Here is a 24422-nt window from a genome sequence, read left to right as displayed (position 1 = left end):
CATTCTGTAGGCTCTCTCTTCACATAATTGATTATTTCCTTTGCTGAGAAGTTTTTTTAGTTTGAATCCATCCAATTTATTGATTCTTAATTTTACTTCTTGCACTTTGTGTTCTAGTTGAGGAATTTGATTCCTAAGCCAACATGATGGAGATTTGGGCCTACTTTTTCTTCTAATAGGTACAGGGCCTCTGATCTAATGCCTAGGTCTTTGATCTACTTTGAGTTGAGTTTTGTGCAGAGTGAGAGATAGGGATCTAATTTTATTTTGTTATATATGGATTTCCAGTTTTCCCAGCACCATTTGTTGAGGAGGCTATCTTTTCTCCAGTGTATATTAGCCTTTGTCTAAGTATAAGATAATTGTATTTATGTGGGTTTGTCTCTGTGTCTTCTATTCTGCACCATTGGTCTTCACATCTGTTTTTGTGCCTATACCATGCCATTTTTGTTACTATGGCTCCGTAGTATAATTTAAGGTCTGGTGTTGAGATGTCTCCTGCTTCACTTTTCTTGCTGAGGATTGCTTTGGCTATTCTAGGCCTCTTGTTTTTCCAAAGGAATTTCATTACTGCTTCTTTTATTTCTATCTCTTTTGCCCATTTAGGAATTACCTTAATAGGAATTGCCTTAAATACGTACAGTGCTTTTGGTAGTATGACCATTTTACAAATATTAATTCTGCCTATCCAAGAACATGGGAGATCTTCCCATCTTTCAAGGCCATATTCAATTTCTTTCTTTAGAGTTCTATAGTTTTCATTGTAGAGATCTTTCACCTCTTTTGTCAGATGGACAAAAAATATTTTTGAGGCTATTATGAATGCAATATCTTTCCTAATTTCTCTTTCAGTTGATCCATCATGGATGTATAGGAATGCAATTGATTTATGGGTGTTAATTTTATCATGCTACTTGCTGAATTCATTTTTGAGTTCTAGAAGTTTTCTAGTGGAGTTTTTTGGGTCTTCTAAATATAGAACCATATCATCATCAAATAGGGATTGTTTTAGTTCTTCTTTTCCTATGTGCATCCCTTTAATTTCTTTCTTCTAATCACTCTGACTAAAATTTCCAGGACCATGTTAAGTAGAAGAGGTGAACAAGGACATCCCTGTCTTTTTTCAGTTTTTTAGAGGAAATGTTTTCAACATTTCTCCATTTAGAATGAAGTTTCCCTGGGATTTAGCATAGATAACTATTACAAGGTTGAGGTATGTTCCTACAATCCCTATTTTTTCTAGTGCTTTGAACATGAATGGATCCTGTATTTTGTCAAATACTTGTTCTGCATCTATTGAGACAATCATGTGATTCTTGTCTTTAAGTCTAGTGATGTGATGAATTACATTTATTGATTTCCATATATTGCAATAACCTTTTATCCCTGGGATGAACCCCACTTGATCATGGTGCACTATCTTACTATGGTCCAATTAAGTCAATTCAATAAAAACTTTGAAAAAGATTTGGACAGTCACATCAAAAGAAGATAGACAAGTGGCCAGTAAAATACAGCTAAATATGTTTAACATCTTGTCACTAGGAAGATCCAAATTAAAACCACAATGAAATACCATAAGACCCAACTAGAATGGCTAAAATTAGAAATGCTGACAATAACAAGTGTTGAAAAGAGCACAGAGTCACTCCAACTCTCATAAATTTCTGGTGGGGATGCAAAATAGTATGTCCACTTTGGAAAATAGCTTAGCAATCCCATGTCATAATACTTTACCAGGAGAAATAAAAGCACATATATCTACACAGACCCATATGTGAAATATTCATGGGACCATTATTCACAATAGCTCCAAATTGAAAAATACCCAAGTATCCACCAACCAGTGCAGGAATAAACAAATTTTGATATTCTTGTTTACTAGCAATAAAAAGAAATAAATTATCAATACATATGACAATGTGGCTGAATTTCAAAAACATCATCTGTGGGGAGGAAACCAAATATAAAATCCTGATTGTATAATTCCATTTATATGAACTTCAAGAGTAGAAAAAACCATTGTGGCATAAAACAAATTATTGATTCCCTGAGGATGAGTGTTAAGGGGATTAGCCGTAGGCAGAGAGAACTTTCTGTAGTGATTTAAACGTCTTGTTTCCTGACTGTGGTGTTGTGGTGATGCACATCATTGCTGACATTCATCTCAAACTGTTTACTTAAAATGGGTGAATTTTATTACTTATAAATTTTACCTTAATAAACATGAAGAGAGTGGTAAGAAAGGCTACTTTCCAAAGTATGTATGGTGGTTACCTCTTCAGCATAGGAGTAAAAAGAATAAGAAGAGTAGCTTTATCTTTTCAAAATTGTTTGAAATTTATTTCAGCAAATATGTTACTTTTGTCATTCTTTTGTAAAAACTAATACAATGCTCATATAAAGAATAATATTTAAAATGCTCAGCCCCACGTAAAATTTTCAGAAAGAACACATCAGTATTTTTTGTTTGTTTGCTTGCTGGCTTTGGTTTTTCAATGAGAGAAAGAAAAGGAGGAAGAGAAGAAGGGGGATGAGGTAGGGATGGAGAAAGAGAGAAATCCCCCAGCATACTGCCATCTCCCTCCCCTAATCAGTAATGCTCTAACAGGTTGACGAATGTGGACACTGTTGTTTTATGGAGTATTTATTATTTCTGAAATCTTCAGCACAGCCCTCTCCAATACTTAAACCTAAAAAATTCAGCTCAACCCAGTAGTATTTCTTTTTTTTATTGTAAACAAATGGGATGCATGTTGTTTCTCTGTTTGTACATGGAGTCAAGGCATACCATTTGTGTAATCATAAATTTACATAGGGTAATGTTGTTTGATTCATTCTATTATTTTTTCCCTTTCCCCCCACCCCTCCCACCCCTCTTTTCCCTCTATACAGTCCTTCCTTCCTCCATTCTTGCCTCCCTCCCTAACCCTAACCCTAACACTAACCCCTCCCATCCCCCATTATGTGTCATCATCTGCTTATCAGTGAGATCATTTGTCCTTTGGTTTTTTGAGATTGGCTTATCTCACTTAGCATGATATTCTCCAATTTCATCCATTTTCCTGCAAATGCCATAATTTTATCATTCTTTATGGCTGAGTAATATTCCATTGTATACGTGTACCACATTTTCTTTATCCATTCATCAATTGAAGGACATCTAGGTAGGTTCCACAATCTGGCTATTGTGAATTGAGCAGCTATAAACATTGATGTGACTGTGTCTCTGAGGTATGCTGATTTTAAGTCCTTTGGGTATAGGCCAAGGAGTGGGATAGTTGTATTTCTTGAATGTCTAGTATGTGTCTGACCCTGTAGCAGGTTTCTGAAGGACTCAAGAAGAGGGAGTTTCAGTAAAAATAAAAATATTTGGAACTCATTTATTCAATTTTTACATTTTAAGTTTTGACATGTAATTATTAAAGAGAGCACTGAAGCCAGCATATCTATGATCCCAGCAACTCGGGAGGCTGAGGCAGGAGGATTGCAAGTTCAAGACCAGCCTAAGCAATTTAGCAAGGTCCTAAGTAACTTAGCTAGACCTGTTTCAAAATTTAAAATAAAAAGGGCTTGGGATGTAGCTCAATGGTAAAGCATCCTGGGTTCAATCCCTACTACAAGAGAAAGAGAACACTGAATTTCAGTTTTTATGACGATTCCTCCTGAAAAAAAATCAATTAAATTATTCTAAAAACTTTCAACCTAACAGAAGTTCATCTTTAACCAATCAGAAGATTTTTAAAAACTTAACAAAAATATACCCATAAATCACCTGCCCAGGGACCACAGAACCCTTGATGCTGACTGATGCTAACAATGAATTACCGGTTTGTCCAAGGTTGAGTCACTGGACCAATGACTCAATACCCAAAACCGTTTTTGGTATCTTGTTCATTCCGAGCATTGATTCTACCAGACTTAATTGCCTATACTTAATCTTATGAAGTCCTCAGAAAATTTTTCTTCACATTCTATAAATCTCAGAATATTAATATAGAGAACAGAAGGAGAGCTCCTCTAAGTAAGAACTCTCCCAAATTGTTCCAACGTTCCTCCTTTGAAACCCATGGTCCCTGAGTTATCTCCAGGGCACCCTTGGGATACATGGAGCGCTGAAATAGATTTTTTAAATGGGAGAGTAATGGTTACCTATCTATGAAGGGTTTATGGGAATGGCTATAAGAGAACCTTTTAGAATACTTGAAATATTCAATATATTTATCTGAGAAATGTTTGCATATATATATATATGTCAAAATTTTCAAGAATTAGCACTAAAGATCAGTGCTGTTTGTCTTTAGTGTATATGTACCTCAATAAAAAGATAAATAAAACAAATCAAAAAATGAGTATGCTGCATTGGAAGTGGTTATCCAAGCTACTAAAATAAAAAACTAACTTTACTTTATAAAACCTAGTTGGTTTCTTCTCTCTCTTATGCACTGGTGACAAGGACAGTACCCCACTCCTGGTGGCTGATGTCGAATGATGTGGATAACTGTAGAAACTAGAGGCCTTCAAAACTAAGTATCTAGGGGGAAATCTCTCTGGAGTCAAGGAAGTCTACTAGGGAAGGATTTTGGCCTCCGCCTATTTCTGATTCTAAGAAATATATGTGGTTGGTTGATGTAAATCCCCGGCTAGAGGAGTCTACAGAACCTAATCGCATGGAGCAGAACCTTGCCTCCAGAGCTCTAACAGTTCACAAGTCACAGGAAGGGTGAGGATGTGATGCAGATCACCTTTCCTTTCTCATAGAAGAATAAACTCACTTGTACTATCCCTTGATTTCAGGGTAGTGTTCTGAGCAAGCTTAGTCAAACCACAGGCTGCACGAAGATGAACTTCACCTGAAGGCTTTTCCGTGTGTCCAAGAAAACATCCAAACATGCCTCTAGGCGTGACGCTCTTTGGAGTTCTCCCAAGGGTGACCTAATTCTGGTCTCCCTCATCTCCCGCTTTAGGGTGGGCCCCTCACCATTCTTTGGATCTCTTCCTACACAGGAGGCTAGTAAGTGAAACTGAGGCAGCGCTAACATATAAGTACAGGAAAGGTAACGAGGAGTGAAGAAAAATAGAAAGATAAAAAAAAAAAAAAAAAAAAAAAAAAAATCAGGTTCAAAAGGGAAGGGCAGAGAACCAAGGGAGGTAAGCTGTGCGCTCCTGGACAGGTCGCGACCTCTTCCACGTGCGGTGCCTCGTTCTCCCTGCAGCCAGGTGGTGGCGCTGGTGCTCTTTCTGCCTTACCTTGTGGGCGGCTTTCAGTTCGTCTCCCTAAAAGAGGAGGAACTCCAGAGGGAAAGGAAGAGATAGGGACACTGGAGGCCCAGTATTGAATCCCTGGAAGCCAAGCTTCCTGAAGGACCATTGCCTTAGCAAGGATGTAGCCAGGGGAGCGAAAAGCAAAGGAATTGGGGCAACAATGGAGGAAGTGGTCCTATGGGTGGAACATTCCAGGATTGGGCAGGGAGAGCTACTCCCGTTTTGTAAGGCCGCCTTAAAGATGATTGAATTAGACCATTTATATCCTAAATGATGCAACTTGTAGCCACAAAGACATAGATCAGTTTCTATCTCCTCAATGATTTGTATTCCCCATTTTGTTATTCTACATTATGATATTACAGATGGAAAGAAAAAGGCACAGAGGTCTGCTGACTTAGACAAGGTCACCCTAGCAAGAAGGTTATGAATTTCTCCAGAGTCTTTTACTAAGTGAGCAAAGACACCTGATGATAATAACACAGCTGCATGACTGCGCTAGACTCTCACAAGATTTTCTGGTTAAGCTAAGAAATTCTCTGGCAGTATTGTAGGAACTTTTGGACACATGCTTAGTGAATAAGCGTTTTTCTATGTGTTTCCAAACTCAAGACTCAGACACAGAAATGGATCTAAGTTGCACAAAAGGTCATCTTAGGCTTTCAACAGGTCCTGGAAGAAGGATTACTACTCTTGTACATTAAACAAATATATCACAATATAATCATGATTTACAACTAAGATAAATAGCATTTTGAATCCTCCTGTGCTTAGATTCTTCAATAAAGCTGCATAGTAAGAATTACAAATGAACACTGTGGGGAAATATACAAAAACTGGTGTTGGGGACACTTTGTTTTCCAGTTCTCCCGTGGTCTCTATCCGACATGAGAGTGACTGGAAAGTTCCTGCACCCCAACTTCCGCCTCTGTAAAACAAATGAATTCTGTTGGATTAGGCTTTAAATTCCATCCGCTCTCATTCACGCATCATGATTCTGCTAAAAGTCTCTTTGTGAGCAAACATTCTTGTACCTGAATTTTCTTCTGGCTAGAGTTGCTTCCTTGAGCTATTTATCTTCAGACCGAAGTCTATGTGAAAAAATACCCAGGTGGGTTGGAAATGCCTGCTGCCCGTGACTTTCCCTGGGTCATTTGTGTAGTGTTTTGAGGCCACTGTTAGCACACTGCTGCAGTATATAAACCTAAACTTTGACCAGCGGTGTCCATGAGGCTGATGTATTTAACTGTGTATCTTGTTTAAATAGCACTTCCCATGGTTATCTTAAACTCTATTGTCAACTCACAAGTTTTTACAGACAAGAGAAAACAAGGACCAGAATGATCTAGGAACAAACGTCCATTCCAGGAATAAAAGTCATATGGAATCTTACCATCCAACTGATCACTAAAGTGATCACAGCCTGATCACTAAACAAAACTCATCTGACAATGGAGACATGCATGCCCAAAGTGAAAAGAGTTCTGTCCTGGGCAATTGAATGTATCTTGTTCACAGTGACACCCACATTTCATTTCTGCTGCATGGCTCTGTGCTCTCAGGAACCATGAGGTTACTCATTAGTGCTGATTAATGTTCATTCTACCTAATTCCTGACTTAATGAAAAATTAGGTAGGTAAAAGTTATGGTTCTGTTCTGACTTCTGAAAGTCAACACTTAGTCAAAAGATCCAGATTATGATCCAAGTATGGTTGTCTGTTTATCTAAAAGTCAGACCAATTACATGAGCACATAACACTTGAGCCTCATTAGTGCTTATCTATTAAGAGTTTTGTTATAGCTTCTCTTTTACAGACATTGCAATAAAAAGATAATTTTTTCCAAAGGTGTCACCTATTTATTACCAAACCAACCAAAATCAGTACTACAGCACCTTTGTAACTAAAGAAAGCTCACATTCCCATTTAAATATTCTCAACTGTCTAGATAGTGGTGACATTTTCAGCTTGACAAGACAAGACAATCACAGCCTTGATACAGCATAAATAAGTGTGCCATTTCATGTGACTCCTTAGAGAACCACCTTGGTTCTCCTCCAATGTCTCCTCTTGGAATTGAACCTAATTTTATTACCAGTTTTCATTCAAATCCACTGGGGGATGGGACAATTTTGCTTTTGTTTCTTGACCAGGAATGTCTTCATCCTGAAATTCTAGTGAGAAGACACGGTGGGGAACCCAATCAAGCACACACACCACAAAGGCTAAAAAAAGGCAAATAGCTAAAAAAAGATATTTTTCAAAGAGTCTTAAAAATTCACTGACAAAGTAAATCTGAAGAGGTATGGAAAGCAGTTTGTGACTTAAAAGACGAATTCATTCCAGGTTTCTTGGAATGCATACACTAAAACTCTCCACATTGATCTTCCCATTTCGCCCCATTTTCCCTATTTTGTAAAACAAAACGTTACCTTTTTGGTTATGGAAGGAATGTATTATGGTTTGAATATGTGGTATCCCAAAAACCTCATGTGTGAGACAATGCCAGAATGTTCAGAGGTGAAATGATTAGATTATAAGAGTTGTAACCTGATCAGTGGATTGATCCAGTGACATGGATTAACTCTGGTAAATGTAGGCAGGAAGTCTGTGGCTGAAGGAGGCAGATCCCTGGGGATGTACCTTTGGAGTGTATGTTTTGTCTCTGGTGAGCAGTTCTCTCTCCGCCTGCCCCGACCCCGCACCTGCCTCCCTTCCTGATTGCCCTGTCCTGAGCTGTTTTCTTCTGCCATGCCCTTCCCTCATGATGTCCTGCCTCACCTTGGACCCAGACCTGTGGAGTCAGCTGACAATGGAACCACGAACCAAAATAACCTTTTTCTCCTCTACGTTGTTCTTGTCATGTCTCTTGGTCACAGCAATGAAAAAGCTGACTAAAATGAAATTTTGCAGGTCTCTGATTTTCACTGTCTGTGACCCTGCAGTGTAATGGCTACAACAGGGAAGTAAGATAATCACTTCATGCACATGTAGACTTTTTTTAAATGATGAAAATTATTTTTTAATTTTCTCATTTTTATTGGTGTATCTTGATGGGATTTGTTACATATTCATACATGCACAAGATATAACAATATTATTTGGCCAATACCGCTCCCCAGCATTTCCCCCCTCCCTGCCTGCCTTCCACCCCTCGGTTGTTTTCCACGACAGAACTCCCTTTGATTTTTAGGAGATCCATCCTGACTTTTGTGTTCCTTTATTCTCTCTAACTTCCATATATGAGAGAAACATACTATGACCCTCAACCTTCTGAGTTTGATTTATTTCACTTAACGTGATGGTCTCTAGTTCCATCCATTTTCCTGCATAGGATTTTAAAATCTTAAATAGAGACCAGAAGTTGTTAGTTTTGTGAGAATCTGGACAAGTGAGCAAGGTACATTTTAACCCTTTCTGCTCCCTCCCTTCCTGAAACCTTTCTCTTTTTAGGCTCGGCTTTGGTTCAAATGGTAAAATCAGTGGTGTCGATGGCCCCATGTTTTATTGCAGCACTAGAATTCTGTTCTCCCTCCTGGCTCCTGATTTCTCATTCTAATTCTATTCTCCTTCAATGATCTGATTAAAAAAAAAAAAATCCTGACTCCTCAACCGAGCGCTTTCCAAATGTTTTTATGTAGCAATTCCCTTTACCCACAAGTACTCTTCTATGGCCACCCTATAAGTAAAGCAGATAAGAAACATGTCTGAGAAACATACAGTACCCAGAGCCCCACTCCATCTATCCTCTCCACTTCTCCCCATCACCCCACAGCTGCCATGACAGGATCTCAAGTAGAGCTCAGTTTTGAAACTACCATCCTACTGAAGTAATTCTTTCCTTCCTCTGATCTCCCATTTTATTTACTCTTTCTAATATTCATTTATTCACTCATTCAGCAAATATTTATTGAGTATCAACTGTGAGTACCTGTTGCATGACCTGGTTGTAACACCTGTCTGATTATGTTCAAATTATCAAGTTAAATGTTCACCTTCCCATAGACCATGACTTCTTCCCTGGATCTCCCAATCCTACACAGAACTTTCTATTTTGATTTATTTATTCATTTATTTTATGCTGCTAGGGATTGAACTCAGGGCCTTGCCATGTGGTAGGAGAGCACTGGATCCCCAGCCCCAGAACTTAGAACGTAATACATGTTCAATCATTTCTGCTCAAATGACACTTATTAGGTCCTCATGGACCATTCTCCCTCAAATCATATCTGCTTCACCCCTTCTCCCTTTCTCCATCTGATTTGTATTTTTCTAAAACATTTATCACCAGCCAGCGAATCATAGAATTCTCTCTAGACTATAAGTCACTGCTTATCCACTACCATATCCCAGCATCTAGATCAGTGATGGGCACTTAAGTTGGCACTCATTAAATATTTGTTGAACAGGTGGGTGAATAAATGAAGTGATAACTATGGCTACGCCTCGTTCACTATTAAAACGGCTGCTCATGTTAAGATGAACGTGTGGTTTATGTCCTCACTGGAATGGCACCTGCTTAAAAGCAAATTAACCCTATGTTTCTCTTTGTCCAATATGTTTATCGCCCTCTGTGCCCAGCACGGTATTGTGTGCGTGACAGATGTTCCAAACATTTATTTAACTGGCTGCTCAAGGAAAGAAGGGCAGATGATGCCATTTCAATTTGCCACAGCAGCTGTAACAAAGAACCACAATGCGGGTAATCTAAACAACAGAAGTTAATTTTTTTGGGCTTCCAGAGGCAAGAGGTCCATTGTCAAGATGTCTGCTGGATAGTTTCTACTGAGGCCCCTCTCCTTGACTTGCAGAGATTGTCCTCCCTCTGTATCTTCACAAGATCATCCCTCTGCAGAGGTCCTCTTCATGTGAGGATACCAGTCATATTTTATAGTCCCCTACTTACCTTATTTTTTAAATTTTAACTTAATTCTTTTTTTTTTTAATTTGAGACAGGGTCTCACTAAGTTGCTAAGGCTGACCTCAAACTTGCAATCCTCCTGCCTCAGCCTCCCAAGTCACTGGGATTACAGCAGTGTGCCACCATAGCCAGCCTTAATTACCTCTTTGAAGGCCCCATCTGCAAATGCACCCTGAAGTAGCAGGACTACCTCAAAATATGAATTTTTAGGGAACATGGTTTAGCCCATAACAGATATATCTGCATTGAAGTTACCTAAAAAGGGCCTGCAGCCCACCTTTGTGACACATGGAGAGAAATGGGAAGACAACTGGAAAAAAATTGGGAAACAAAAATATTAAGATCATGCGCCATTTTTGCAGCAGTTGTAACTAAGGCGTTGGTACCGTTAAATATCTCTTTATTTACTTGAAGGGTTCATTGCCAATAGCAGTTAAAGAGCTACGAGGACACTTAACAGATTGCTTATTTATGTAACAGAGTAACAGGCTCTATTATTTTTGAATTAACAATAATAGCTTTTTATGACTAATTCCTATTAAGCCTATATTTACAAAGGATTCTGGATCTTGCTTTTTCCATCCCCTCTGGTAAGTGTTCATTCTATGATTTGAGTTCACCTACACACCACCAAATTCTGATCAGTTGTCTAATTTACATTGAGCATAGTGAATTGAAACCCTGTCCCAACAATTAGCTATCTGGGAGGATCTGAGGAAAAGAATTTGGAGCCAGAAACTATTAGAAGAGAGATTTTTCTTTAATGACTCCTCTGTGCCTTCTAGTGGTTTTCAAATATTTCTACTCATGGAAGAGAGATTATGAAGTTTAAATATTCAAAGTGGACTTGTTCAAATAGACTTTGTCATAGCCTCCTTTTTTCTAACACCTTCTCTGTCTTTCCATTACTTAGACTATAAATGGAGCTCCTTAGCCCTGTATTCCTAACTTCAAACATAAATTTGCCTCCTTCTTTCTACCATACAAAAACTGTTTAAAAAAAAAAAAAAAAAAACAAACAAACAACAAAAAAAAACCAACTCTGTTCTTGAAGGCTTCTGCCAAGAGCTCTTCTAGCAAGTTAGGCTCATTCTTACACCAAGGCTTTCTTCAATCTGTCCCTAACCCTGAAATGCCGTCTTCCCTGCTCATCTACCTGAGCTCTGTTTGCTCTCCTCCCGTAGCCCAGCGAGACTCTTCCTCTTTTGAAGATTTCCCACCAATAGGGAGCCCTCCCTCTCCGGGCACCATAGTACTTACTACTGAGTGCCATCCACAGACCAGGCCTTACCTGGAAGCTGGTTAGAATTACAGAATCTTAGGTCCCACTGCAGAAGCAACTGCATTGTAGCAAGGTCCACAGGGGAGGTACATGCACATTACAGTTTGGGAGACCCCATTTTATTCTAATCTGAGCTTCTTTCCACTCTTCTGTACTGCCTTAGTGACATCTCTTACTTTATTGCATTGAACTGTTCCATTTCCGAAAGCAAATTTTTTAGTCGATTAACAAATATAACTTGACCATCTGTGTTCAAGAAGTGAAAATCCGACACAAACTTTCTCTTGGTGGAAAAGATCTAGGAGGGCACATCGCATGCATTCAAACTGCCCTTTAGAGAGAAGAGGCAGAAAAGCCATGTCCACTCTCTAGGCCATCAGCAAAGACACATGGGCCAGACAAGGAAGGCCTGCAGCAGGACCCTGAAAGTTTGGGGGTGTGAGCACCTAGGGACTCGATTCCCCAGCAAAGCACTGACAGATAGCACATTCAGAGTTCCGCACTGCAGAGTGGCATCCTCTGACCCCGGATTTGGATTATCTGAAGTTACAGGAGTCATGACCTTCAGAAAAAGGAAAGGAGGTTGACAAAGGAAGATTGATATTCCTCAAGGTCTCGAGGAAGTGCGGAAAGCTTGGTCATCTGACAAAGGCCAAGGACATTCTCCAGGGAGTTGAGCAGAGGGGAGGAATGATGGTGGAGCAGAATGGTCTAGGCAGCAATGCTCAAGGTTAACTGCCCGACTCTGTGCGCACATGTGTGCGCGTGTGTACTTATTTTAATTTTCAATATCAAATGTGGAAATAATTTTGAGCATTCAGGAAAGCTGTAAGAATGTCACCTATTGTTAACATATTGTCCCCATCTACCTTATCCATTGCTTTCTCTTCTTCTTCCTTTCGTCCCTCTCTCCTTTGGTCCTTCTGTCATCTTCCGTCTGTGCGTGTGATATAATTGAATGATTTTGAACCATTTGAAAGTAAGTTGCACACATCATATTCTTTGACCCCTCCATATTTCAGTGTGTATTTATGGGAATAGGGACATTCTCTTAAGTAACCTCAGCTCTTGCTTGAGAACTCCTAATTTCCACAGCTTTCTTGTGGCGACAACACCCATCATGAGGCCATTTCACCATTAAGATGGCCGCTTCCCAGTTGATTAATATCTTCGGAGTTATTCTCCTGCTCTGACCCTTGAGCATTTTTTCAGTGTGATTTACTGTTGTAAGTAAAACCTTCAATATTACACCAATTTTTCCTATAAGCTCTTGGCTCTGCTGTCCCATTATCCCTCTACCAAACTATTCCTAATAACTGGGCTGTGGTAATACAGAGCATGGGGAGTGGTCACTAACAGTTCCTACTTCCTGGGGTCAGCTGAAGCATTTGGTCTGAAGTTCATCTCATGATCCTCAGAGAAAAATCAAATCATATATTTGAGGGAAAAAAAAAATGAAATCACTTTTATTAGGGGCCGTGTCAGGCTTTTGGCTGCAGTTTCAGATTACTGTCCCTTAACAACTGCAAGAGATGAAGAACAGAACCAAAACTGGAAAAAGTCACACGCTGAAATATGCAAGCAACTGGATTGATTTCATAAATTAAAATATTAAAGCTCAGTCTTTCAAATTATGAAAATAGCATTTCTCACTTTATGTTTCTTTTCAAAAAATATAGTTGACTTGAGCAATAATATGTCCTCCCAAAAGAGATAATATCTAATACATGGAAGGATCAAATGTGCAAATAATTAATAGAGAATCTCTTTAAAATTTGGACAGAGTAGAATTTCATGAAATCTTTTCAGTCATGTTGAGTTTGTGCCAGTTTATAAGATTCAATGTCTTCAGGACCATAATTTTTATTCTTTTTTCACATGTGTATCCCTGCAATTCACAAAACAGTTTCAAATACATGTATCCTAAATTTATTAAGTTAGTCCCAAGTTGGTTTTCATTATTTTGAAACGTTAACACTGATTTCTAATGATAGTTTATGCATGGATGAAGACCTAGAACCAGGGATTAACTTGTTCAGATATCCAGTGTATAGTCTCAAAATCTACACAGAAATTAATGGATTTGGAATAAATAGGAATTCTTCCTATCACCATTCCCCATTAGGCCACCTATAAGATGACTTTTATTAAATTAAATTAGGCTGTAGTTATTAATAAATGTTTCACCAAGGGTTAATCCTTGAACTTCTTTATGTTTCTCCTTGCTTTTTCTAGAGATCATATTTAATCTCACAACGTTAAATGTGATCTATATGGAGATGACTCCTAAATTTGTGTCACCAGTCCATCATTCTCTCTCATAACCTGCCTCTTTTTTTTTTTCTGGTTACTTCCCTTTTTTTTTATTGTAAACAAATGGGATACATGTTGTTTCTCTGTTTGTACATGGAGTCAAGGCATACCATTTGTGTAATCATACATTTACATAGGGTAATGTTGTTTGATTCATTCTGTTATTATTTTTCCCTTCCCCCCAACCCTCCCACCCCTCTTTTCCCTCCATACAGTCCTTCCTTCCTCCATTCTTACCACCCTCCTTAACCCTAACCCTAAACCTAACCCTAACACTAACGCTAACCCCTCCCACCCTCCATTATAAGTCCTTATTCGCTTATCAGCGAGATCATTCATCCTTTAGTTTTTTGAAATTGGCTTATCTCACTTAGCATGATATTCTCCAATTTCATCCATTTGCCTGCAAATGCCATAATTTTATCATTCTTTATGGCTGAGTAATATTCCATTGTATATATATGCCACAGTTTCTTTATCCATTCATCAATTGAAGGACATCTAGGTTGGTTCCACAATCTGGCTATGGTGAATTGAGCAGCAATGAACATTGATGTGGCTGTATCTCTGTAGTATGCTGATTTTAAGTCCTTGGAGTATAGGCCAATGAGTGGGATAGCTGGGTCAAATGGTGGGTCCATTCCAAGCTTTCTGAGGAATCTCCATACTGCTTTCCAGAGTGGCTGCACTAATTTGCAACCCCACCAGCAATGTATGAGTGTACCTTTTTCCCCACATCCTCACCAACACCTATTGTTGCTTGTATTCTTGATAATCGCCATTCTAATTGGGGTGAGATGGAATCTTAGGGTAGTTTTGATTTGCATTTCTCTTATTACTAGAGATGTTGAACATTTTTTCATATATCTGTTGATTGCTTGTAGATCTTCTTCAGTGAAGTATCTGTTCATTTCCTTAGCCCATTTGTTATTGGATTATTTGTATTCTTGGTGTAGAGTTTTTTGAGCTCTTTATAGATTCTGGAAATTAGCGCTCTATCTGAAGTATGAGTGGCAAAGATTTTCTCCCACTCTGTAGGCTCTCTCTTCACATTTCTGATAGTTTCCTTTGCTGAGAGAAAGCTTTTTAGTTTGAATCTATCCCAGTTGTTGATTCTTGCTTTTATTTCTTGTGCTATGGGAGTCCTGTTAAGGAAGTCTGATCCTAAGCCAACAAATTGAACATTTGGACCTACTTTTTCTTCTATAAGATGCAGGGTCTCTGGTCTTATTCCAAGGTCCTGGATCCATTTTGAGTTGAGTTTTGTGCAGGGTGAGAGATAGGGATTTAATTTCATTCTGTTGCATACGGTTTTCCAGTTTTCCCAGCATCATTTGTTGAAGAGGCTATCTTTTCTCCATTGCATATTTTTGGCCCCTTTGTCTAGTATGAGAAAATTGTATTTATTTGGGTTTGTGTCCGTGTCCTCTATTCTGTACCATTGATCTACCTGTCTATTTTGGTACCAATACCATGCCGTTTTTGTTACTATTGCTTTGTAATAGAGTTGAAGATCTGGTATTGCAATATCCCTGCTTTGCTCTTTCTACTGAGGATTGCTTTAGCTATTCTGGGTTTTTTATTCTTCCAGATGAATTTCATAATTGCTTGCTCTATTTCTGTAAGGTACATCATTGGGATTTTAATTGGAATTGCATTGAATCTGTATAGCACTTTTGGGAGTATGGCCATTTTGACAATATTAATTCTGCCTATCCAAGAACATGGGAGATTTTTCCATCTTCTAAGGTTTTCTTGAATTTCTTTCTTTAGTGTTCTGTAGTTCTCATTGTAGAGGTCTTTCACCTCTTTTGTGAGATTGATTCCCAAGTATTTTATTTTTTTCGATGCTATTGTGAATGGGGTAGTTTTACTAATTTCTCTTTCTGAAGATTCATCACTTATGTATAAAAATGCATTGGATTTATGAGCATTGATCTTGTAACCTGCTACTTTACTGAATTCACTTATGAGTTCTAAAAGTTTTCTGGTGGAATTTCCAGGTTCCTCTAAATATATAATCATATCATCAGTGAACAGGGATAGTTTGAGTTCTTCTTTTCCAATTCATATCCCTTTAATTTCTTTGGTTTGTCTAATTGCTCTGGCTAGAGTTTCAAGGACTATGTTGAATAGAAATGGTGAAAGAGGGCATCCCTGCCTTGTTCCAGTTTTTAGGGGGAATGCTTTCCATTTTTCACCATTTAGAATAATATTGGCCATGGGCTTAGCGTAGATGGCCTTTACAATGTAAAGGAATGTTCCCACTACCCCAATTTTTTCTAGTGTTTTGAGCATGAAGGGATGCTATATTTTATCAAATGCTTTTTCTGCATCTATTGAAATAATCATGTGATTCTTGACTTTAAGTCTGTTGATATGGTGAATGACATTTATTGATTTCTGGATGTTGAACCAACCTTGCATCCCTGGGATGAAACCCACTTGATCATGGTGCATTATCTTTTTAATATATTTTTGTATGCGATTTGCTAAAATTTTGTTGAGAATTTTTGCATCGATGTTCATTAAGGATATTGGTCTGAAATTTTCTTTCCTCGATGTGTCTCTGTCTGGTTTAGGTATCAGGGTGATATTGGCTTCATAGAATGAGTTTGGGAGGGTTCCCTCCTCTTCTATTTCATGGAATACTTTGAGAAGTATTGGAATGAGATCTTCTTTAAAGGTTTTGTAGAACTCAGCAGAACCCATCTGGTCCTGGACTTTTCTTTTTGGTAGACTTTTGATGACCTCTTCTATTTCATTGCTTGAAATTGATTTATTTAAGTTGTGTATATCCTCCTCATTCAGTTTAGGTAATTCATATGTCTCTAGAAACTTGTGGATGTCTTCAAGGTTTTCTGTTTTGTTGGAGTATAGATTTTCAAAATAGCTTCTAATTATGTTTTGTATTTCAGTCATGTCTGTTGTGATATTTCCCTGTTCATTCCGAATTTTAGTAATTTGAGTTTTCTCCCTCTTTCTCTTTGTTAGTGTGGCTAAGGGTTTATCAATTTTGTTGATTTTTTCAAAGAACCAACTATTTATTTTGTTAATTTTTCTGATTGTTTCTTTTGTTTCAATTTCATTGATTTCAGCTCTGATTTTAACTATTTCCTGTCTTCTACTACTTTTGGTGTTGGTCTGCTCTTCTTTTTCTAGGGTTTTGAGCTGTAGTGTTAAGTCATTTATTTGTTGATTTCTACTTCTTTTATTGAATGCGCCCCATGAAATAAATCTTCCTCTAAGTACTGCTTTCATAGTGTCCCAGAGATTTTGATATGATGTGTCTTTGTTCTCAATTACTTCTTTTTTTTTATTGTAAACAAATGGGATACATGTTGTTTCTCTGTTTGTACATGGAGTAAAGGCATACCATTTGTGTAATCATAAATTTACATAGGGTAATGTTGTTTGATTCATTCTGTTATTTTTTCCCTTTCCCCCCACCCCTCCCACCCCTCTTTTCCCTCTATACAGTCCTTCCTTCCTCCATTCTTGCCCCCCTCACTAACCCTAACTCTAACCCTAACACTAACCCCTCCCACCCCCAATTATGTGTCATCATCCACTTATTAGCGATATGATTTGTCCTTTGGTTTTTTGAGATTGGTTTATCTCACTTAACATGATATTCTCCAATTTCATCCATTTGCCTGCAAATGCCATAATTTTATCATTCTTTATGGTGGAGTAATATTCCATTGTATATATATACCACAGTTTCTTTATCCATTCATCAATTGAAGGACATCTAGGTTGGTTCCACAATCTGGTTATTGTGAACTGAGCAGCTATGAACATTGATGTGGCTGTATCTCTGTAATATGCTGATTTTAAGTCCTTTGGGTATAGGCCAATGAGTGGGATAGCTGGGTCAAATGGTCGTTCCATTCCAAGTTTTCTATGGAGTCTCCACACTGCTTTCCAGAGTGGCTGCACTAATTTGCAGCCCCACCAGCAATGTATGAGTGTACCTTTCTCCCCACATCCTCACCAACACCTGTTGTTGCTTGTATTCTTGATAATCGCCATTCTAATTGGGGTAAGATGGAATCTTAGGGTAGTTTTGATTTGCATTTCTCTTATTACTAGAGATGTTGAACATTTTTCCATATGTTTGTTGATTGCTTGTAGATCTTCTTCTGTGAAGTGTCTATTCATTTCCTTAGCCCATTTGTCGATTAGATTATTTGCATTCTTGGTGTAGAGTTTTTTGTTCTCGTTTACTTCTAAGAATTTTTTTTATTTCCCTCCTGATATCTTCTGTTATCCATTCATCATATAATAGCGTATTATTTAATCTCCAGGTATTGGAGAACTTTCTGTTTTTTATTCTGTCATTTATTTCTAATTTCAATCCATTATGATCTGATAGAATACAAGGTAGTATCTCTATCTTCTTGTATTTGCTAACAGTAGCTTTGTGACATAAAATATGGTCTATTTTAGAGAAGAAACCATGTGCTCCTGAGAAGAAAGTGTATTCATTCTTTGTTGGATGGTATATTCTATATATGTCCGTTAAGTCTAAATTGTTGATTATGTTATTGAGATCTATGGTTTCTTTGTTCAATTTTTTTTTGGAGGATCTATCCAGTGGTGAGAGAGGTGTGTTAAAATCACCTACTATTATTGTGTTGTGGTCTATTTGATTTCTGGAATTAAGAAGGATTTGTTTGACATACATGGATGAACCAATGTTTGGGGCATAGATATTTATGATTGTTATGTCTCACTGATTTATGCTTCCCTTAAGCAGTATGTAATGTCCTTCTTTATCCCTTCTGACTAGTTTTGGCTTGAAGTCCACATTATCTGAAATGAGGATGGATACTCCAGTTTTTTTGCTGTGTCCATGTGCATGGTATGTTTTTTCCCATCTTTCACCTTTAGTCTATGGGTATCTCTTTCTATGAGATGAGTCTCTTGCAGGCAGCATATTGTTGGATTTTTCTTTTTAATTCAATCTGCCAGTCTATGTCTTTTGATTGATGAGTTCAGGTCATTAACATTCAGGGTTATTATTGTGATATGATTTGTATTCCCAGTCATTTGACTCATTTTTGTTTTTTGACATGATTTGGTTTCTCCTTTATTTGTCTATTCCTTTAGGCTAGTTCTTCCTGTTGCTGATTTGCATCGTTGTTTTTCATCTCTTCCTCATGGAATATTTTGCTGAGAATGTTCTGTAATGCCGGCTTTCTTTTTATAAATTCCTTTAGCTTTTGTTTATCATGGAAGGATCTTATTTTGTTGTCAAATCTGAAAGTAAGTTTTGCTGGGTATCAGATTCTTGGTTGGCATCCGTTTTCTTTCAGGGCTTGGTAAATTTTGTTCCAGGCCCTTCTAGCTTTTAGGGTCTGGATTGAAAAATCTGCTGATATTCTTATTGGTTTCCCCCTGAATGTAATTTGATTCTTTTCTCTCGCAGCCTTTAAAATTCTGTCTTTATTTTGTATGTTAGGTATTTTCATAATAATGTGCCTTGGTGTGGGTCTGTTGTAATTTTGTATATTTGGAGTCCTATAAGCCTCTTGTATCTGGTTTTCCATTTCATTCTTCAGATTTGGGAAATTTTCTGATATTATTTCATTGAATAGATTGTTCATTCCTTTGGTTTGTTTCTCTAAGCCTTCCTCAATCCCAGTAATTCTTAAATTTGGCCTTTTCATGATATCCCATAATTCTTGTAGATTCTGTTCGTGATTTCTTATCATCTTCTCTGTTTGGTCAACTTTGTTTTCAGGATTAAATATTTTGTCTTCAATGTCTGAGGTTCTGTCTTCCAGGTGTTCTATCCTGTTGGTTATGCTTTCTATGGAGTTTTTAACTTGGTTTATTGTTTCCTTCATTTCAAGGATTTCAGTTTGGTTTTTTTTCAGCATCTCTAACTCTTTATTGAAATGATCTCTTGCTTCCCGTATTTGGTCTTTTAACTGTTGATTGGTGCGATCATTTAATGCCTGCATTTGCTCTTTCATCTTCTTCAATGCCTGCATTTGCTCTTTCATCTCCTTATTTGCTTCCCTGATCGTTTTAATTATGTACATTCTGAACTCCCTTTCTGACATTTCTTCTGTTGTGCTGTCATTGGGTTTTATTGATATAGTATCTAGGTTTGTTTGGGACATTTTCTTCCCTTGTTTTCTCATATTGGTCAGATGTCAGTGGGACTCTGAGATATTGCAAATTTCTTCTATTGGCTTATAGTGTCCCTGTAGATTTCCAGTATATCATCTCCCAGCCTTCAGTAGCCTGAAGTCTTGGAGGAACTTGATAATGCAGTGCTTCCAAAGAAAGCTGTCCCTAGCCCACTACTGGTTCCAGGGCTTGGAGCTGGCTCTGTGCAGAAAGGCTCTCACTGGGTGGTCTGCTCCAAGAAGCTGACTGTGAAAGGAGCCTGCCGCTGGAGGGAGCAGGGCTGCTTGGGGAAGTCCCTGGCTGCCCTGTCCTGATCCATGAAGCTGCCTGAGGACTGGAGCTCGCCACTGGCTCCAGGACTTGGAGTTTGTTCTGTGCAGAAGGGCTCTCACTGGGGGCCTGCTCTGAAAAGCTGGCTGTGTGGGAGGAGCCCGCCGCAGGAGAGAGCAGGGCTATCTGGGGAAGAGTCTAGCTGCCCTGCCCTGCTCTGAGAAGCCGCCCCTATCCAGGCCTGCCACCCGGGCCGAGCTTCACCTGGTGGGGGAGACTCACCCCGTGGCTCTATTTTAGTCTGAGTCTCTCAATGCCTCCCCTTCTTGAATCCTGGGTTCTGGAGCCACAGGAGATGCAGTCACCCTCTAGTCCGCCATCTTGGATCGCCCCTCTCTTAAGCTTCTAAACCATGTATACTATTGTCTATTTGACAGCTGGTATTGGGCATATCCTCCTGCTATAAGCAACCATAAACATAGATCAAATATATAGAATAATAGTTTGCAGTACAAAATAGATAGAAATCAACATCAGGCTACAAATTTGAGAGAAAGGAAACACATAGGTGAGTTTCCTCCCCAATACACATTTCCATGAAGGAATTTTTCAAATAGCTTCCATTTTATGGTGGAAGAAACCAAGATTAGAGGTCACAATGCTATTGTGAGTAGGATTGCAGGAGGGGATTAGGGACCAAAGTATTAAAGATAAGGAACCCACAGAAAAGAAGCCCCAAAGGGTTGCATGGAAATTCTTTTTGGCTGAGTGTTAAGTTATATGCATATAGGAAAAGATTTCAGGAAGCTTATTAAAGAATCACTTCTGGGATGCTGCAAATTGAATAAATACTTCAGGGATGGGTGACAGTCAATCTGGCTCAGCCAGGAAGGAGAGGCTTTGGTGAATACTGTGTTGAGACCCAAAAATATTGTGAGTGAGAAATAGAGATGATGCTGCAGGAGTAGAAAAATAGTCAAGCACTAGGCTAAAACACTGAAAATGACTTTCCAGAACAAAGTCTGAATTCTATCTTTGGAAGTGTCAAGGTTATACACTGTTAATTTGAATAAGAAAGAGACAGTGTCCAAAATATCTATGTCTAGCATACTACCAAAAATTCCTAGATAGGTAAAGAAGAAGGAAAGTGCATTTCATCATATGGAATTTATACTTCAGTAAAATTTGTTTTTAAAGAGGAAAAAACATATTATCTTCCTCAGAGGAGCAAATATAAACATTATGAATGATTCTCATCTGAAACATTGCAAGCCAGGAGACAATACAATGACATCTTTTAAGAGTTGAAAATGCTGTCAATCTAGAACCCTATACCCAGTGAAAACATTCCTTAGATTCCAAATGAACTATCTATGTTTCAACACAAACAAAAACTGAATGAATTCAAAACAGCATACTCACTGCAAGAAATACTAAGGAATACTTCAGGCTGCAGGAAAATCTTTCCCTCTTCTGTTTCACTTCCCTGTCCTTCACTTACAAATAAACTACCTACATGTAAGCCTTAGTCTATTACTCTGCTTTCAGAGGAACCCAGGCAAAAGCACCACCTTTAAAAACATGACTGCATTCTTATTACAGGTAAAATACTGTTTGATTCATAGTCCTAGATCCAATAATGGACTATTTATGGAAAATATAACATAAGTAAAAATTATATACATGAAACCTAGTTTTCCTACAAAACAATCTAATGCTAGCTCTTTTGATTTCAAGGTCCAGAGGCCCATCTTGCCATAGAAAGTATTTAAAATGAATATTATAGAACTGACCAAAACAGTAAATGAAGTGTAAAATTTTATTCCATATAAAAGTTAGATGATCAAACTGTAAAAAAAAAATTTATTTTTCTGACTGCTGTCTTAATTTTATTCAGAGTATCAAAAGAATATTTTATGTGAGAAAATTCTGACAGACATCCATTAGAAAATGCCAAACTATTTTAAAGGCAATTGAAAAGATGATTCAGAAATGTTAGGTTTCCTGCTCTTGAGCTTTTTCTATTCTTTTTCTGATTTTTAAAGTTTTCATGTGGCAGTATAGGCCAGAGAATCAGTGGTTAGATTTTCTGCTACATCCACTGTTTTCAAAACTTTCCTCAAAATCATCTCTGTTTGCCTGCAGTAACTTTAAGTGGTAAGAGCCTATGTCTGGCAAAACATCATCTAACTTGGATCACTGTAACAAGCTGGCGATAGTGGCATGAAGTCTCAGTGTGGTGGCATGCTGTTACAAGCAAACACTGAAAACACTTATGGTAGCAATCTATATATTTTTAACAATAGGCAGACATCTCACACAGTATTCCATTGTCCATAAAGGGGTTCTACAGGGAAGTGTTTATGGTCCAACTATTAAAGGAACAGTCAAAAGACTAATGGTGAATCTTCCAACGTGTATAGGCCTGCTTCAAATAAAGGGGAAAGTCCCTTTTTCAAGTTAAGACACCAGGGTTTAGTTTCTGTCTCCCCCATTTCCCAGTTCTGCCATCTTGGAAAATTTACTTCAGCTTTCTAAGCCTCAGGGATTTTTTTTTTTAACCTGAAAAGTAGTAATAACAATTATAGTACCAACCTCACATGTTGTTGTGAGGATTAAATAATAATTTATGAAAAGAAATCAGCACAGTGCCTGGCACACAGTGCTTAGTAAATGTCAGTTGCTCATTCCAGCAGCAGCAACTCCCTCACCTTTTCTTTCAATAGATCATTTAAACCTGTCTATCTTCTCTGAAACATCACGTCCTTTATTTCCTACCATAAGGTTTGCGTCCTGATGTCTAGAGCAATATTTCTCTAACCCTTTAGCCCCATTTCTACAAGCAAAAAATGCCCTACAATGCACTCTACATCCTAATGTTCTACCATCAACATCATTGACAATGGTTGTAGTTAACAAAGTACTTCATTTGAATTTTCATTTAACTTTACTTTTTTGTAGCTGTTATTATAAAGTTTATTTATATTTCTATTCTTCTGGGCCTCAGTGCTCCAGCAATCCCATTTCATATTTCTGATCTCTGTCCAACACTGCATTTTCCTTACTGTTCAAGAAGTTCAGAGGCGAGGACAAGGAAGCCAGTAACCTCAACATAATTCTGGAAAAATTTTCAAGCTCGTGAAATAAGACTAAAGGTGGGTATAACCGATTCAAGCTGGGTTGGAGGACAGATGCACTTCCAGGCAATTCTTCTGCCTTCTAACTCTCCAAACTCCTTTTTAAAGCATCTTTTACTGGTCAGTCCTTAAACTCACTGGAAAATATTCCTGTGCTCATCATTGCCACCCCCTGCCCAGTTTCTCTATCATTATCATCTTCCTTATTAAAATTCCCATTAACTCAAAACTAAGATTTCAGTAAATTATCATAAGAACAAAGAGTAGATCAAATTAGTTCTCATTTAAAAGAATAACTGCTAGTTCAACATACTAGCTCACTGAATTTTCAGTTCTTTGCCTTGGCATGCCCTTCCCCTTAGTTTGGTAATAAAAGTATGAAGAAAGAGTATCAAGAACTTCTAGTGTTCTTCTAAAGGATCTACATTATAGTCTTGAGCTAGTTCTCCCTAAGGGCTACATACCCAAAAGTGGAATTTCAGTGTGACTAGCCCATGTGTATGTGTATTTGGAGTGGAGGAAAGTGGGGAGATTTGCCTAGATGTGAACAATTGCCCCTTACATAGCTCTTTGGAAAGTATGAATTTTTTGCATATTAAGTGGTCTTAGCATAGGTCCTATCTATGAAGAGAAAATTTCAAACCTGATACATGTATTGCTGAGGCATATAAATGGTTCTTTGCAAATGTATAAGAATCCTTTTTACAGTAGGTAGCTTATGTAATGGAGAGGCATAATTTAAAATGTAATGTAAGAGTATGGAATGATTATAAAGTTTCAAGGTAGATTCTTATACTGTTGGCATCTTTGAGAAATAAAACTTAATCCAAGATGATCTGAGAAGATGAATCAGAGGTTAAAGAACACTACACAAATACTTCTGCTGTCTAAAGCTAAATTGCTTTTGGGCATTCCTCCATCTGTAAAGAGGTAGGAGACAAGATTAATGTTTGTTTGACATTCTAGCCATTAGGTATAAAGTTTAGTCTTCAGTGAGGAAAGAGAATCACTTGTAGTTTCAAAAAAATGGAGGACAAAAAGCCTTCAGCTAAGGAAGGAAAAGTTTAGACTAGATATTAGGAAAAAGAAT

At 37.9% G+C, this 24422-nt stretch overlaps 1 pseudogene; it reads right to left on the bottom strand.

Moving 5' to 3' along the window:
• Positions 1 to 7298: 7298 nt before the first annotated feature.
• On the bottom strand, positions 7299 to 7668 carry LOC124986286 (60S ribosomal protein L39-like; annotated as a pseudogene).
• Positions 7669 to 24422: the final 16754 nt, after the last annotated feature.

Source organism: Sciurus carolinensis, chromosome 6, assembly GCF_902686445.1.
Source record: "Sciurus carolinensis chromosome 6, mSciCar1.2, whole genome shotgun sequence".
NCBI classification, from domain to species: Eukaryota; Metazoa; Chordata; class Mammalia; order Rodentia; family Sciuridae; genus Sciurus; species Sciurus carolinensis.
This window is presented reverse-complemented; position numbering and strand designations above follow the sequence as displayed.